We start from the raw sequence: 16,366 nt of genomic DNA, 5'->3' as shown, positions 1-16,366 counted from the left end.
CTTTAATGCTATTTATTACGTCTCAGGAGGAGGACGGAAGAGGAAGAGGACGGAAGAGGCGGAGGACGGAAGAGACGGAGGACGGAAGAGGCGGAGGACGGAAGAGGAGGAGGACAGAAGAGGAGGAGGACGGAAAAGGAGGAGGACGGAAGAGGAGGATGGAAGAGAAGGAGGACGGAAGAGGCGGAGGACGGAAGAGGCGGAGGATGGAAGAGGCGGAGGACAGAAGAGGCGGAGGACGGAAGAGGCGGAGGACGGAAGAGAAGGAGAACGGAAGAGGAGGAGGACGGAAGATGAGGAGGACGGAAGAGGAGGAGGATGTAAGAGGAAGAGGACGGAAGAGGAGGAGGATGGAAGAGGCGGAGGACAGAAAAGGCGGAGAACGGAAGAGGCGGAGGACAGAAGAGGCGGAGGACGGAAGATGCGGAGGACAGAAGAGGAGGAGGACGGAAGAGAAGGAGGACGTAAGAGGAGGAGAACGGAAGAGGAGGAGGACGGAAGAGGAGGAGGACGGAAGAGGAAGAGGACGGAAGAGGAGGAGGGCGGAAGTGGAGGAGGATGGAAGAGGAGGAGGACTGAATAGGAGGAGGAGGACAGAACTGCACCTAAAGATCCCTAGGGGGAAAGAGATGGTAGTAATATAGTGGTAGTATATCCATATTAGTGTAATATGAGTAATAATACTAGTGATAATAGTAAGAAAGTAATAAAATAACAGTAGTAATAGTAGTAGGTAGAATAGTAGTGTGATCCAGGGTCCTAGGACTGATCGCCTTTTCTCGGGGTCAAGAAGGAATTTTTCCCCTGTGACACAAATTGGCTGAAGGTGTCCTGGGGTTTTTGCCTTCTTCTGGATCAACACTGTAGGTATAGGGCAGTATTAGTAGTGATAGGAAAGAAGAATAATACTGTAATAAGATAGCACAATGTAATAATAACCATATCAAATAGATTTATAAAAACAAATTAAAATAACTCCAGTAGTACAATAATTAGTGTAATATTATATAACTTGTAATAACATTATTAGGTTTGATCCAGGGTCCTAGGACTGATCGCCTTTTCCCGGGGTCAAGAAGGAATTTTTCCCCTGTGACACAAATTGGCTGAAGGTGTCCTGGGGTTTTTCCCTTCTTCTGGATCAACACTGTAGGTATAGGGCAGTATTAGTAGTGATAGGAAAGAAGAATAATACTGTAATAAGATAGCACAATGTAATAATAACCATATCAAATAGATTTATAAAAACAAATTAAAATAACTCCAGTAGTACAATAATTAGTGTAATATTATATAACTGGTAATAACATTATTAGGTTTGATCCAGGGTACTAGGACTGATCGCCTTTTCCCGGGGTCAAGAAGGAATTTTTCCCCTGTGACACAAATTGGCTGAAGGTGTCCTGGGGTTTTTGCCTTCTTCTGGATCAACAGCTTTAGGCATAGGGATTTTAGTAATACCATTATTAGAATCACAAGAATAATAAGAAAAAATTAGAATTACATTTTTTTAATTAGTTTTATAACAGTTACAATTAATTGCATTAATGCAATAATAATAAATAGTAAAAATGGTGGTAATAATAATAATACAAAAAACTAGTCCCAGTTAGTAAGTTAGTGTAATGTTAGTGTAGGGACCCATCTGAAGAGGTCGCCTTGACGTTGGCAGATGGGCTCGCACAATTTGCTCAAAATGTGCGCTAAGAACCTCATATTTCTATGTACAGGAGATCTAGCAGTAATACCATTCAGGAGATAGATATCTATGTACACACATTTTGTTATATACTTTTGTGCAGCACACAGGGCAGGTATACAGGTACAGGGCGAGAGTGTTACAGTGATATTATAACTCGGCCTTAAGGATAAAATGCTGATAACTACAGATCCTGGAAACACATCCGAAACTAGACCTTGTAAGTAACTGGTTCCCAGCTAGTGGTAAATATGTACAGGGCAGTCCGGTACCAAGACCTGCTCTATAGGACACATTATCATCAGGCAGGTCCTTACAAGATCTGCGGCAGAAGTGTGGTTGTATAACACAGTCCTGCTCCTGCCTCAGCTGCCCACAGTGGAGCCAACCTTGATCCTGGCAGCTTAATCCATTGTATGACACAGTAGGGGGCTTCCACAGCATTTAGGCACTTTAGACAGGAGAGGGAGGCATGATCATGGTGGCAATGAGTTTCTATGGCAGCTGAGATCTAACAATGGACCCCATGACGGCCATTTTACTGCTCCTATTAGACCCCGGCTGAGGAAAGGTCTATGAGGACACCGGTCAGACTTATGTCGCCTGCTCTGCACATATTAGAAATACCTAGGGCTGATTAGTTTGCCATTTCTAAATCTGATCCAGCAGCGCTGGGCTACCACTGACGTGATCAGGGCTATTGAGCTCCTAGATTGGGCAGAGGAGCTCAGTATTCAGCAGGAGCTGGCCGAGGAGAGCAGAGCAACTTGCATGGGGCTGCTGCACAAGAAGCAACTCACAAGGTGGAGATTTACCCGGAGACGCTGTGCTCAGGCCGTGATCTGCTGTGCAGGCTGCATAGTAGATGCCTCCAAAGACCCGAACTTCACCCCTAACAGGCACAGCAGAGCTCGGACGGCTGCAAGTGAACGGAGAGCGGCTGATTAGTAACTGCTGCGTCTCCTGCAGCTCAGATAAGAGCCGCACAGAGCGGGGGTTCAGTAATGATGAATATGGGAAGTGTCCTCACCTCACATGCCCTATATGCGGCCTTCAGAGGTAAAGTCTCCCCTGTAACCAGCGCCTCCTAACACCTTCTCTGTTGGCATGCTCCATTACTTAAAGGGGATGTCTGAAGAAAACAAGTTATCACTTATCCACAGGCTCGGTGATCACTTACTGATCGTGGGGTCTGACCGCTGCGAGCCATCGTCTGATCGGGAAGGAGTGGAAAGTCAGGGATCAACTGCAGCTCCATTCATTCTCTATGGGGCTCCGGAAAAGCCGAGATCAGCGCTTGAATGCCACATAGGGAATGAATGGAGCGGATCCTGGAGTAATAACATGTCCTCCTCTCTTCAGCTTTCTGTCTGTGTAAGTGGCTCAGCCCTTGTCTCCCCTTCTGCTCCGGCTTCTGTGCTGGTCCTTGTGAGGAAGAGGAAACCCTCTGCCCTTCTTCTCCGGCTTCTGTGCTGGTCCCTGTGAGGAAGAGGAAACCCTCTGCCCTTCTGCTCTCAGTCCTCTGCGACTTTTCACAATCGCTCAGTGCACCCATTATATGTAATAATGATCATTCTTCATCCCTTGTCCAGCTTTCATCCCCCCCCAGTCTGACCAGCGGACAAGATAATAAACATGTGAGTGGAAGGTTCACAATTATTAGATGTGTTGTGAAAAGTCTCCACAGCATTATCCTGAGAAAACTGCAGGGTGACCGCTTGTGAAACCAGCACAAAATCCAGCGGACAGCGCTTCCCTGTCCCCCGCCGGTCTCTGTATCCTGGCATTCAGCTATTCCATTTGGTGCTTATTCTGGAAGGAAAACAAAAATGTGATGTTCTTACACAGACGCCTGAAGACGCAGCTTTTCATCATCCATGTTGGGCTGTTGTATGACGTGTGGATTACTCTGCTTGTTGGATTCTTGCATTACCACAAACACTGCCTTTATTTTGTGATTTCTGTGCCGCTTCCCACTTCTATTGGCACTGTGATATATCAGCACATGAGGGCTGCCACAATCATGTGTCAATAGGTTATTGCTGGAGCCTGTGATATAGAGACCATCCTGGACCAGGGAAGACTTGGTACAGAAGCACCTAGAGAGGGGGGTACAGGGGCTTCATTTCAATTTTAAACTTAGCTGGATTGTGTTTAGCTACAAGAATGGAAAGTAAAATAATAAAATCTTAATTTTTTTTTTCTATTTGGCAAAATCGTCCATCAGAGGTTTGGCCACTACCGAAAAGTTTTTGATGAACTTACAGTAGTAGCTGGCGAAACCCAAAAAACTTTGTAACGCCTTTAAGTCTTGAATATAATACCAATCCAGTACCGTCCGGACTTTGGCCAGATCCATGCAAAAACGGTGAATGATAAGAACTAACCCTGAATGGAGAACATACATTTCTCTGGTTTGACAAATAATTTATTATCTTTGAGTATCTGTAAGACCTGCCTGACATGTACCTGATGTGACTGGAGGTAAATAAATTAATATGTCATCAAGATTGGTTTGTTGTGATCTACCTGCCAGATGACTAAAAATGTCACTAACAGTGTTGAAAGAAAGCGGGAGTATTAGTCAACCCAAATGCCATCACAAGCTTTTCATAGTGCCCCTCAGGAGTATTGAAGACCATCTTCCACTCATCTCCTCAATGTGAATGAGATTATAAGCCCCTCTGAGGTCTAGTTTAATCAAATCGTAGGAGCCAAATTTTTTTCTAAAGAGGTCGGGGATGAGAGGGAGAGGATATGCATCCCAGACCGTGATCCGACTAAACTCGCGAAAAACAAGGCGGGGGCGCAACCCCCAGTCTTTTTTTTTTACAAATAAAAACCCCACTGCAACGGGAGATGAAGAACGTCTTATATGGCCCAATGGTAGACTTTCAGTGATCTAGTTTTTCATGGCCTGCCTCTCTGAACCAGAGATATTATATAATCTGCTTTTTTGGCAGCTTGGCCCCAGGAATAATATTAACGACGCAATCATAAGGATGATGGGGAGGAATCTCTTGACACCCCTGTTCAGAAAACACATTCCTGAAATCAGATCCACCATGGCTATCCGAGTTACCAAGCAGTGTTCTTGGCAATACTCGCTCCATTTTACCACCTCCCCAGTCTGCCAGTCTACGGCTAAGTGCCTGACTCGCCCCGCAGGGCCGTGGGGCACACTGCAGCCTGGCCTTATGGCGGCTTTTGGGGAATATCACGGTGGCTGGCCCGGGGCGGTCAGTGCAAAAGATATTATTTATAGGGGATTATTTATAGGGGATTTGTCGTGACGCCACCTGTGGTGTCTGGTGAGGATTAGTGTTGAGCCACCCCCATAGTGTTCGAGTTCGGTTCGGTTCGTCGAACACCCGTGTGTTCGCCGAACTGTTCGTCGAACTGTTCGTCGAACACCTTCGAACACCGTTAAAACCAATGGCAGGCAAACAAAAACACATAGAAACACATAGAAAACACCTTCAAAGGTGTCCAAAACCTGACAAACTGCTCAGAAGACATAACTAACACATGGAAAAGTGACAAGTACATATAGTCATGCGAAAAGAAAAGAGGTGGAGGAGTAAAAGGAGGGGGAGACACAGATATAGGCATGTCATGCCCTTCTAAAATCCAAAAAGTGAGAAGCCGACACGGCCAGTCCGTTCCTGCCCGTGCCACCTCCATGTCGCCGGGTTTGTGCCAGAGCCGCGGTGGACCCTGATGGCCAGCCCCCCTCTCCCAATACTGGTGCCTGTCCGCTGGTGGGTCGAGCGAGCCCCCCTGTGGTGGAGGCAGCTCTAAGCTTTTTAATTTAAATTGTCTCTCTAATTTGAATGAATACACTTTAAATCCATTTACAAGGATCTATTGGAGGGCAAGTCTCATGCCAGCAGCCGCGTAATTCCAGCTCCAGTAGCGTCCACTAAAGCTGCTGCAGTTAAAAAGCTTTTATAAGGATCGAGCTCGGCTGTCCACCGCAAGGCATCCTACCGCCAGTCCCAGCCCCTATGCCTTGGTGTGCCTCCTGATGCTCTTCACTGAGTATCCCGTGGTCCCGAAGCATTTCCTTTGAAAAAATTAAGTGTCCAAACTACAGGTGGTGTAGCTTGCTTAACAGCCGGGATAATCCGCTGACTAGCAGACACTGCTACTAGGCACAAAGTATTTCCTGGGCTAGATGCAGTTAAAAATTTGTAATTAGATACTCTCGTTGGATGCTGAGAAAGCATTCCATAGAGTCTCCTGGCACGCCATATATTATTCTCTTAAAAAGCTTGGGGTAGGGGTCTAGGGGACCCTTTTATAGCCAAAATCACGGCCCTGTATCGCAATACGTCACCTAGACTGAAGATAAATTGAACTGTAGCACCCTGAGGGCTCGGTTGCTACAGAGGTATTCCACCTCACCCAGAGGTGTGATATCTCACTCTCAGGTAAGGATGGAGTGTGGATCAGGACCCGACACCTGCATGCATTACACCACATTGCCGTGGGGCAGGGCGACCAATATGCCCCTGAGATGGGCACGACAGTCCCTGTCCCTGGCTGGAGTGGGGGGAGGGAACACTGAGGAAGGGGAACCCTGTAGTGCAGGAGCAGGGAGGAAGCAGTTCCTGGGTGCATTGAGAAGGGAGTATAAAAGGTGGGCACCATCTTAGTTCAGTGCAGAGAAGTCTGAGCAGAAGTGACAGGGAGCAGGGGCTCTGCATGAGCTCTGCTCCGGAGGCGGGCCTAGTAACAGAGGCCCAGGCCTGTAAGAGGGAGAAGGAAGGAAGAGGAGCGGAGAAGGCTCCAGGAACGAGGAACGAAGGGATCCCAGGGGTGCGGACGGGTGAGTCACCACCACACGCCCGAATCCACCTGCGTGGAGGGGTCAGGCCAAAGGGGGAGACCGGTCCCCGAAACTAGTGGAGGCGGGAAACGACCCTCAGCTAGAAACCGGAGGCTGTGACATTTTATGTGGCGCAGCCCCTCGCTACACCCGCTAGGAAGGCACCACATAGGGTCAGGGAAACTGGCGCCAAGTTTACCAAGAGGAGGCCCGAGGCAGCCGGACAGAAGGGTTGGTAAGAAAGGCCAGACAAAGGACACACAAAGGGGGTCCTGTGAAGCGCTCCAAAGTTATCTGGGAGTTGTCTGAGCCCCTCACCAGGTGAGCACAGTACGACGTGGGCAGCCGTTACCTGCAGAAGTGGTCTGGATAATAAGAACTGTGAGTAAAGGCCCTGGACTGCATCACTGACTCCGTGTCGTTACTGCTGCTGCCCTGCACCATCACCCCCATCCTCCGCATACACTGCCCTGAGGCTATACTCCTCCCGTGGGGAGTTATGCTACGCTCTGCTGCACCCACAACACCAGCCTCAGCGGTCTGCCCTGCAGCGGCGGTTCACTCTGACCGCAATCCACGGGTGGCGTAGTCGGACATTTAAACATCAAAACCACATAAATAGTTCCGCCACTGGTTTGACCGCCCTGAGCCACGGAACCGGGTCGCCGCCACGGAGACTACAACCACCAGCATCCACCAAAAAGGGTCCGGCTCCGGGTGTCCCAAGGCCCAGGGGGCGCGTTAGAACATTTTCATCACCTTTCATAATCACCAATTGGACAAGGCAGGGATGTCCTCTGTCCCCTCTCTTATACATCCTAGTGACGGAGCACCTGCTCTCATCAATTCGCCATAACCCCAATATTAGGTGGATTGAGGTGGGAGGCACCGAGTACAAGTGCTCTCTATTTGCTGATGATGTCCTAGTATATATCACTCAATCACATATATCCATCCCTGCTGTTATGGCTGAAATAGATCACTTTGTTACATGGTCAAATTTTAAAATCAATGCAGCGAAGTCTGAGGCCCTCGATGTCTCCCTCCCCAAATCCATACAGGATTCCATCCAGTCCAACTTTCCCTTTGCCTGGCTCTCACAGGGTATCAAATACTTAGGAATTCCTATTCATAGAGACCTCTCCCATCTATGTTATCTTAATTTGGGGCCCTTTATTGAACAACTCCATACAGACCACGGTTGGCAAGTTAGAACTGTAAGATTCACTACGTGAACCACTGGTGTTTTGTGAAAAAGCACATGTACACTGTGTTCCAAATTATTATGCAAAAAGTGTTTAGGAGTGATAAGGGAAGAATTTGTTTGTTTGTCAGTTAAACTCATTGATGGTGATGTGTGTCAGGGCTCTTTATATCACTGTAAGCAATTGCAGACACCTGTGCTAATTAGTTTGGCAGGTGTGTCCAATGAAAGGCAAGACTACTTAAGAAGGCTGTCCCACATTATTAAGCAGCCTACATTTTCTGCCAAAATGGGAAAGGAAAAGGATGTGTCGGCTGCTGAGAAGCAACAAATTGTGGAGTGTTTAGGTCAAGGCATGACTACAATCAACATTGTGCGATGATCAGGATGAAGTGTCTTGGCAATCAAGAAGTATGTAGCTGATTCACAGTACACACGTGTGCGTGCTGATAAGAGCAAATTGAGGACTCTTTCCTACAGGCAATTACGTCAGGTTAAAAAAGCAGCGGCAAAAAAGCCTTGTCATAGCAGCAGACAAGTTTTTGAAGCTGCTGGTGCCTCCAACGTCCCCCGAACAACAAGATGCAGGGTCCTTCAGAGGTTTTCAGCTGTGCGTACGCCATCCTGTCGACCTCCTCTATCCACTTCACACAAGCAGAAACGGCTCCAGTGGGCCAAACATTACATGAAGACTGATTTCAAAACTGTTTTGTTCACGGATGAGTGCCGTGCAACGCTCGATGGTCGAGATGGATGGAGTGGAGGATGGCTGGTTGATGGACACCCCACACAAACACGGCTACAGCGCCAACAAGGAGGAGGTGGAGTAATGTTTTGGGCTGGAATCATGGGGAGAGAGATTGTCGGCCCCTTTAGGATCCCTGAAGGGGTAAAGATGAACTCCATAATGTATGTGGAATTTCTCAAGCAGCACTTCCTGCCATGGTTCAAGAAGAAGAACCGTGTATTCCACAGCAAGATCATTTTTATGCATGATAATGCACCGTCTCATGCTGCACATAACACATCTGCATCTCTGGCTGATATGGGCATAAAAGGGGACAAACTTATGGTGTGACCTCCATGCTCCCCTGACCTCTACCCAATTCAGAACCTCTGGAGCATCATCAAAAGGAGTGTCTATGATGGCGGGAGGCAGTTCACATCTAAGCAACAGCTCTGGGAGGGTATTCTGTCCTCATGCAAAACAATTGAAGCAGAAACCATCCAAAACCTGACAAATTCAATGGACGAGAGAGTTCAGAAGCTCCTTTCGAACAAGGGGTCCTATGTGCAAATGTAACATCACCTAGAATAAAGTTTTGAGTTGAAAACTGTTTGATTTCAGTTTCTTATAACCTGCTAATGCTTATAATTTCAAAAATGACCATTTTTTTGGTCTTTATTAAAATGAAAAGGTTGATCGAAGAGTGTGGGGGATCTAAGAGTGTGGCAACCCAGTAGTCAGGATTACTTCGAATTCTAACAATCTGAGGGTCATGTTGCAGGTAGTGCAGCAAGAAGGCACTTATGTGTCTTGCGCATCTCGGAGCCCCAAAATTATTTTCCGGGCTAGATACAGCTAAAAATTATTATTAATTTAAATCTGGTGGAGCTTAGTATAGATGGCCTAATAGAATCAGTACTGCACACTGCTACAAAGCCCAAATTATTTTCCAGCCAAGATACAGATAAACATGATTAGTAATTTTTAGTGTTGAGTGAACTGTTAGAACCTTGCTGTTAGGTTTTTTTTCCTTTGCTGGTCACGTGGCCTTGTTGGCCTGTTTAGTCCTGCTCCGCCCTTCTGGCTTTGCTGGACTTCATTGTATATCTACTTTCTAGCTAGCCTGTGCTCTGTATCTAACTCTGTTAGTTTGCTTGGTCTACGGACCTCTATGTTCTATCTATTTTGTTTGTTCGTCTGTCTGCTACTATTTCTGTTAGGAGGTGTCCCATATTCCTCCCAGTCCTTAGTACTTGTAGGGATTCCCTCCTCACATCTATAGGTCTCCGTACAGACTAGATTAGGACTTTAGCAGGTCTGATCGCAGGATCAGGTTCCCTGTTACATCGTAGGGATTCAGCTGAGTCTTATAGTAGGGACAGATCTCCTCTCTTTCCTTAGCTTTGGTAGCAGAACATAACAGTAAGTCCAGCCTGCAAATTCTCTAAGGAAAGATTTTTTTTTTTTTTTTTTTTTTTTTTTGTTCCATCATGGTGTCGGTTCAGGATTTGGCTAAACACCTGCAGGGACTCTCTCTGGAAGTGGCCGAGCTCCGTCAGCACGTGAGTAACTGTCCTGGAGCATATTTCTTGGAGCCTAAGGTATGTTTGCCGGATTTATTTTTTGGTGAACATCGAGAATTTTTTTCATTTAAAAATGCTTGCTTATTGTATTTTCGTTTGAGACCCAAGTCCTCTGGGGATGAATCCCAGCGCGTAGGGTTCATAATGTCACTTTTGCGCAAAGAGCCTCAGGAGTGGGCCTTTTCTTTGCAACCTAGTGATACATGCTTCAGATCAGTGGATAGTTTTTTTTCTGCTTTAGGACTATTATATGATGATCCTGACCGTGTGGCATCAGCTGAGACTGAGTTGAGACGTTTAAAACAAGGATCAGGTAATGTCGAAAAATATTGTACTCATTTTCGTCGTTGGTCCACTCAAACAGGGTGGAACGATTCTGCTCTGAAAAGTCTATTTCTTGCTGGGCTCAGTGAAAGGGTTAAAGACCTGCTAATTGCTTATCCTACACCTGAGGATTTGCAACAGGCTATGCAATTAGCTATACGGGTGGATAGAAGACTGCGTGCTAGGGTTAATGAGAGCAAATCCTCTGCTATGTCAGTTTCTGGTTATGATAATGTGTGTACTAACAGTGGTGAACCGATGGAGATTGGATCGGTGGCACCTCGCTCTCAAGAAAAAGACCGTCGTTTTTCAGAAGGCTTGTGTTTCTATTGCGGAAAATCTGGTCATTTGATTAAAGGCTGTGAGCTTCGTATGAAGAAAGAAAAAAAAATGGTCAGTCACGCCCGTATTGCCTGTTTAAATTCCAAGGGTATATTTTTAGCTGCTTCCACGATTGCTCAGGAAAAATTAATGGAATTTCGGGTGTTTGTTGATTGCGGGTCTACACTGAATGTAATTGATGGGGGATTCGTGGAAAAACTCAATTTAAAACCTGAACCTTTATCATCCCCCATTGCTGTGGTTTCTGTGGATGGCTCCCCTTTGAAGAATATTACTTTCAAGGTCAGTGAATTTCCTCTCACTATTAATGGTGTTCACCATGAGAAATTGGATTTGGTAGTGTTGAATAACTTGCCTTCTCCAGTAATATTGGGTTTGCCCTGGTTAAAATTTCACAATCCTGTACTGGATTGGTCTACCAGTGAAATTAAATCCTGGAGCCATAAATGTTATGACAAGTGTTGTAACGGGCGTATTGCAGCTGTGGATAGGGGAGAATTGCCTGTTCCTATTCAGGATTTTTGGAGAGTTTTTTCTGAGAAGGAATCGCAGGTTTTGCCTCCCCATAGAGACTATGATTGTTCTATTGAATTTGTCCCTGGAGCGACTCTTCCTAAAAGTCGTTTATTTAACCTTACCATTCCTGAGAGGAAGGCTTTGGAGGAATACATACAGACAAGTTTGGCCGCCGGTCACATTAGGCCCTCTAAGTCTCCTGTGGCGGTTGGATTTTTTTTTGTAAAAAAAAAAGGACGGCGGTTTACGTCCTTGTCTGGATTTTCGTGAGATTAACAAAATTACGGTACGCAATCCTTACCCACTGCCATTGATTCCTGATCTGTTTAACCAGTTATTGGGGGCCAAGTGGTTCTCTAAAATTGACCTTAAGGGGGCATACAATCTGTTGCGCATGAAGGAGGGTGATGAATGGAAGACTGCTTTTAACACTCCTGTGGGTCATTTTGAGAATCTGGTTATGCCTTTTGGTCTTACTAATGCTCCTGCATTTTTTCAGAATCTGATTAATGACATCCTTAGACCTTTGATCGGTAAAAATGTGGTTGTGTATTTGGATGACATTTTGATTTATTCGCCAGATCTGGAGTCTCATTGGCGGAGCGTGCGTGAGGTATTACAGTTATTAATGGACAATTCGCTTTTTGCTAAGCTGGAGAAATGTGAGTTCGCTGTACAGAGAATTAGTTTTTTGGGCTACATTATCTCCAGCAAAGGTTTTGAGATGGATCCGGTTAAGGTTCAGGCTGTGCAGGAATGGCCTAGGCCTATTGGTTTGAAATCGATACAGAGGTTTTTGGGTTTCGCCAATTACTACAGAAAATTCATAAAAAATTTTTCTAGTATTGTCAAACCTCTGACTGATCTCACCAGGAAAGGTGCTGATGCGGTTCAGTGGTCTTCTGAGGCCATTGAAGCTTTTGTGTATCTCAAGGAGAGGTTCACCTCTGCTCCCATCCTTATGCAGCCTGATGTTACTAGGCCGTTTTTGGTTGAGGTTGATGCTTCCTCTGTGGGGGTTGGCGCAGTATTGTCTCAGGATAACGGGGATGGATTACATCCCTGTGCCTTTTTTTCAAAAAAATTTTCGGAGACTGAACTGAATTACGATATTGGTAATCGGGAATTATTGGCTATTAAACTCGCATTTGAACACTGGCGCCACTTCTTGGAAGGTGCGGAATTTCCCGTTCAGGTTCTTACGGATCATAAAAATCTGATATATCTTGATGCTGCCAAGCGCCTGAATGCCCGTCAGGCTAGGTGGGCACTGTTTTTCTCGCGGTTTAATTTCTCCGTTACTTACATCCCTGGTACTAAGAATGTTAAGGCGGATGCCTTGTCTCGCAGTTTTTCTCCCATAGTCGGTGCTGAGAAAGAGGAAAACATTTTACAAGAAGGTGTTGTGATAGCTGCTTTAGACTCCGTTTTGGAAGATGAGATTCTTAAAGCTCAGGAGAATGCCCCATCTAACACTCCTCATGGGAGGTTGTTTGTGCCTGGGACCTTTAGGAGAGATTTGTTTGTTGAGTGTCACGAATCTCGGTTGGCAGGTCATCCCGGAATCTCTGAGACCAAGAGACTGGTGGGTCGCAGTTTTTGGTGGCCTGGATGGCAGAAGGAAGTCATTAAGTGGGTGCGCCAATGTACTATATGTGCTAGATCTAAGTCCTCACATACTCCTGCTGCGGGGTTGCTTTGTCCTTTGGAGGTCCCCAGTGCTCCTTGGACACATTTGGCTATGGACTTTATAACTGACCTTCCCTCCTCTGAGGGTTTTACTGTCATCTGGGTGGTCGTGGACCGTTTTAGCAAGATGTGTCACTTGGTTCCCTTCGTCAAACTGCCCTGCGCTAAAACTCTCGCTAAGGCCTTTGTCAAGGAAATTGTCAGACTTCATGGCGTTCCTACTGACATTGTTTCTGATAGGGGTCCTCAGTTCGTGGCTCGTTTTTGGCGTGCCTTTTGTGACAGGTTGGGAATTCATTTGTCGTTTTCGTCCGGATATCATCCTGAATCTAATGGCCAGACAGAAAGGAAAAACCAGGATGTTGAGCAGTTCTTGCGTTGTTTTGTGGCAGACAATCAAGAGGGGTGGTCTGAGTTTCTGCCACTTGCCGAATTTGCTCTGAACAATCATACATCTTCTTCTGCTGGTTGTTCGCCTTTTTTTTGTTGTTCTGGGAGACATCCGTCGTTTGGGTCGTTCTCCAAGTTGGGATCTGCCGTGCCTGAGGAGGAGAATTTTTCCGGTGATTTGGAAAGAGTTTGGACGGATGTGCGTGGTAATCTTCAGGAGGCCAACAGAAAATCTAAAGACTACTTTGATAGGAAACGACAGGAGGTTTTGTTCGCTGTTGGTGACATGGTTTGGTTGTCCTCTAGGAATCTGCGGTTGAGGATTCCTTCTAAGAAATTGGGTCCCAAGTTTGTAGGGCCCTTTAAGGTGCTTCAGGTTGTCAACCAATCTGCTGTTAGGTTGGAGGTTCCTACCTCCTGGAGAATTAATCCGGTCTTTCATGTCTCTCTGTTAAAAAAAGCTGTTGTGTCGGATGGTGACGCCTCTGCCTCTGTTCCTCCGGTGGTGGAGGACGGGGAATATGAAATTTCTCGCATCCTTGACTCTAGACGGTATAGAGGTAGTTTGCAGTATCTTGTGGCCTGGAAAGGTTTCGGACCCGAGGATAACTCTTGGGTGAGGTCAGATGATGTTTCCGCGTCCAGACTTATCAGAGCGTTTCACAGGAGATTTCCTGATAAGCCTGGTCCTAGGGGATCCGGAGGATCCTCTTTGAAGGGGGGGTACTGTTAGAACCTTGCTGTTAGGTTTTTTTTCCTTTGCTGGTCACGTGGCCTTGTTGGCCTGTTTAGTCCTGCTCCGCCCTTCTGGCTTTGCTGGACTTCATTGTATATCTACTTTCTAGCTAGCCTGTGCTCTGTATCTAACTCTGTTAGTTTGCTTGGTCTACGGACCTCTATGTTCTATCTATTTTGTTTGTTCGTCTGTCTGCTACTATTTCTGTTAGGAGGTGTCCCATATTCCTCCCAGTCCTTAGTACTTGTAGGGATTCCCTCATCACATCTATAGGTCTCCGTACAGACTAGATTAGGACTTTAGCAGGTCTGATCGCAGGATCAGGTTCCCTGTTACATCGTAGGGATTCAGCTGAGTCTTATAGTAGGGACAGATCTCCTCTCTTTCCTTAGCTTTGGTAGCAGAACATAACATGAACATGCTCGACACTGCTCGGTACTCGCCCGAGCATCACGCTACTCGGGATGTTCGACGAGCACCGAGCATTTCCGGGTTACTCGGGCGGGAGCTCGGGTCTCCGCCCTGCATGTTTGGCGCTCTTTACAGAGCCAATGAACATGCAGGGATTGCCAGCCAGTCACTGTAATGCTGCAGCCATGTTGGTTGAGGGCATTACAGTGATTGGCTGGCCGCACAGCGTCACCTCGAGTATTTAAAACGGGGCGCCGCCATCTTGGACACAGTCGCTCCGGATTAGACAGTGTAGGGACAGCGCTGCTGATTTAGGGAGAGATATAAACTGCAAAATAGTTCGTGTAGGGTCTGTAAAGGCTGCCAGAACAAACAAACAGTCCTTTTCAGGACTAATATCCATCCCAGATACCAGGCAGGCAGGCTGTATAGGAGACACAGTGGTTATACCAGCAAACGCTGCATTACAGTCCTGTGTGCTCCTGTTGCTTAAATTGCTGTACTTAGCACCAGGTGTCGGGGGCCAGGAAAAAATCCTTTTTTTTCATCTAAATCCTCCTTTTTTTTTCCTCCTTCACACTGTATAAATACCCGTCTTATTAACCTTTTGATGTGTGTCCCCCCCCACCCCCCAAAAAAAAGCGTGTCTCTGATTTTTCAGACACAAATATAACTGTTGAAAATAGTCTGGTGTAGGCTAGAGAAACAGAAGTGTGGTTTTGCACTTCCACGGTTCAAACCTCTGTATTATCCATTTTGGGCCATTTGTATCTAAAAAAAAAACAGTTTGAGTGTGTCGCTCACTGTTCAGCTGCAAATATCTCTATTTAAAAAAGTGTGGTATACCCCAGTAAACAATAACTGTGGTTTTGCCATCCCACGGTAAAAAATCTCTATTATTCAGCTTTTGGTAGTTTTTTCCGTAAAGAAAAACAGTAGTGTCTCCTGACTGTTGTGACACAAAAATATATCTGTTGAAAATAGTCTTGTGTAGGCCCGACATCCCAGTGTAGTTTCGCAGTTCCACGGGTCAAATCGCTGTACTATCCAGTTTTGGACCTTTGGTATCTAAAAAAAAGCAGTTTGAGTGTGTCGCTCACTGTTCAGCCGCAAATATCTCTATTTAAAAAAGTGTGGTATACCCCAGTAAACAATAACTGTGGTTTTGCCATCCCACGGTAAAAAATCTATATTATTCAGCTTTTGGTAGTTTTTCCGTAAAGAAAAACAGTAGTGTCTCCTGACTGTTGTGACACAAAAATATATCTGTTGAAAATAGTCTTGTGTAGGCCCGACATCCCAGTGTGGTTTCGCAGTTCCACGGGTCAAATCGCTGTACTATCCAGTTTTGGGCCTTTGGTATCTAAAAAAAAAGCAGTTTGAGTGTGTCGCTCACTGTTCAGCCGCAAATATCACTATTTAAAAAAGTGTGGTATACCCCAGTAAACAATAACTGTGGTTTTGCCATCGCACAGTAAAAAATCTCTATTATTCAGCTTTTGGTAGTTTTTTCCGTAAAGAAAAACAGTAGTGTCTCCTGACTGTTGTGACACAAAAATATATCTCTTGAAAATAGTCTTGTGTAGGCCCAACATCCCAGTGTGGTTTTGCAGTTCCACGGGTCAAATCGCTGTACTATCCAGTTTTGGGCCTTTGGTATCTAAAAAAAAAAGCAGTTTGAGTGTGTCGCTCACTGTTCAGCCGCAAATATCTCTATTTAAAAAAGTGTGGTATGTGTCACCCTGGCCTGGATGCCACAAGTGTAATTAAAGCTGTGTCTGAGAGCAAGGGAGAGGTTCTCTAGTCAGGGGAACATTAGCATGCAGTACCTCCTGTCTCAGGCCAGTAGGGGGAGCAGGCTTCCCCTATAAAAGCTGGTGCTGGGGGCAGGGTTAGGGAGAACTTGATGGCCTG

The sequence above is a fragment of the Phyllobates terribilis genome, unplaced genomic scaffold (assembly GCF_046119375.1).
Source record: "Phyllobates terribilis strain yellow unplaced genomic scaffold, ASM4611937v1 Scaffold_685__1_contigs__length_823148, whole genome shotgun sequence".
NCBI lineage: Eukaryota > Metazoa > Chordata > Amphibia > Anura > Dendrobatidae > Phyllobates > Phyllobates terribilis.
The sequence above is the reverse complement of the archived record's forward strand: the minus strand, read 5'-3'. Positions refer to the sequence as shown.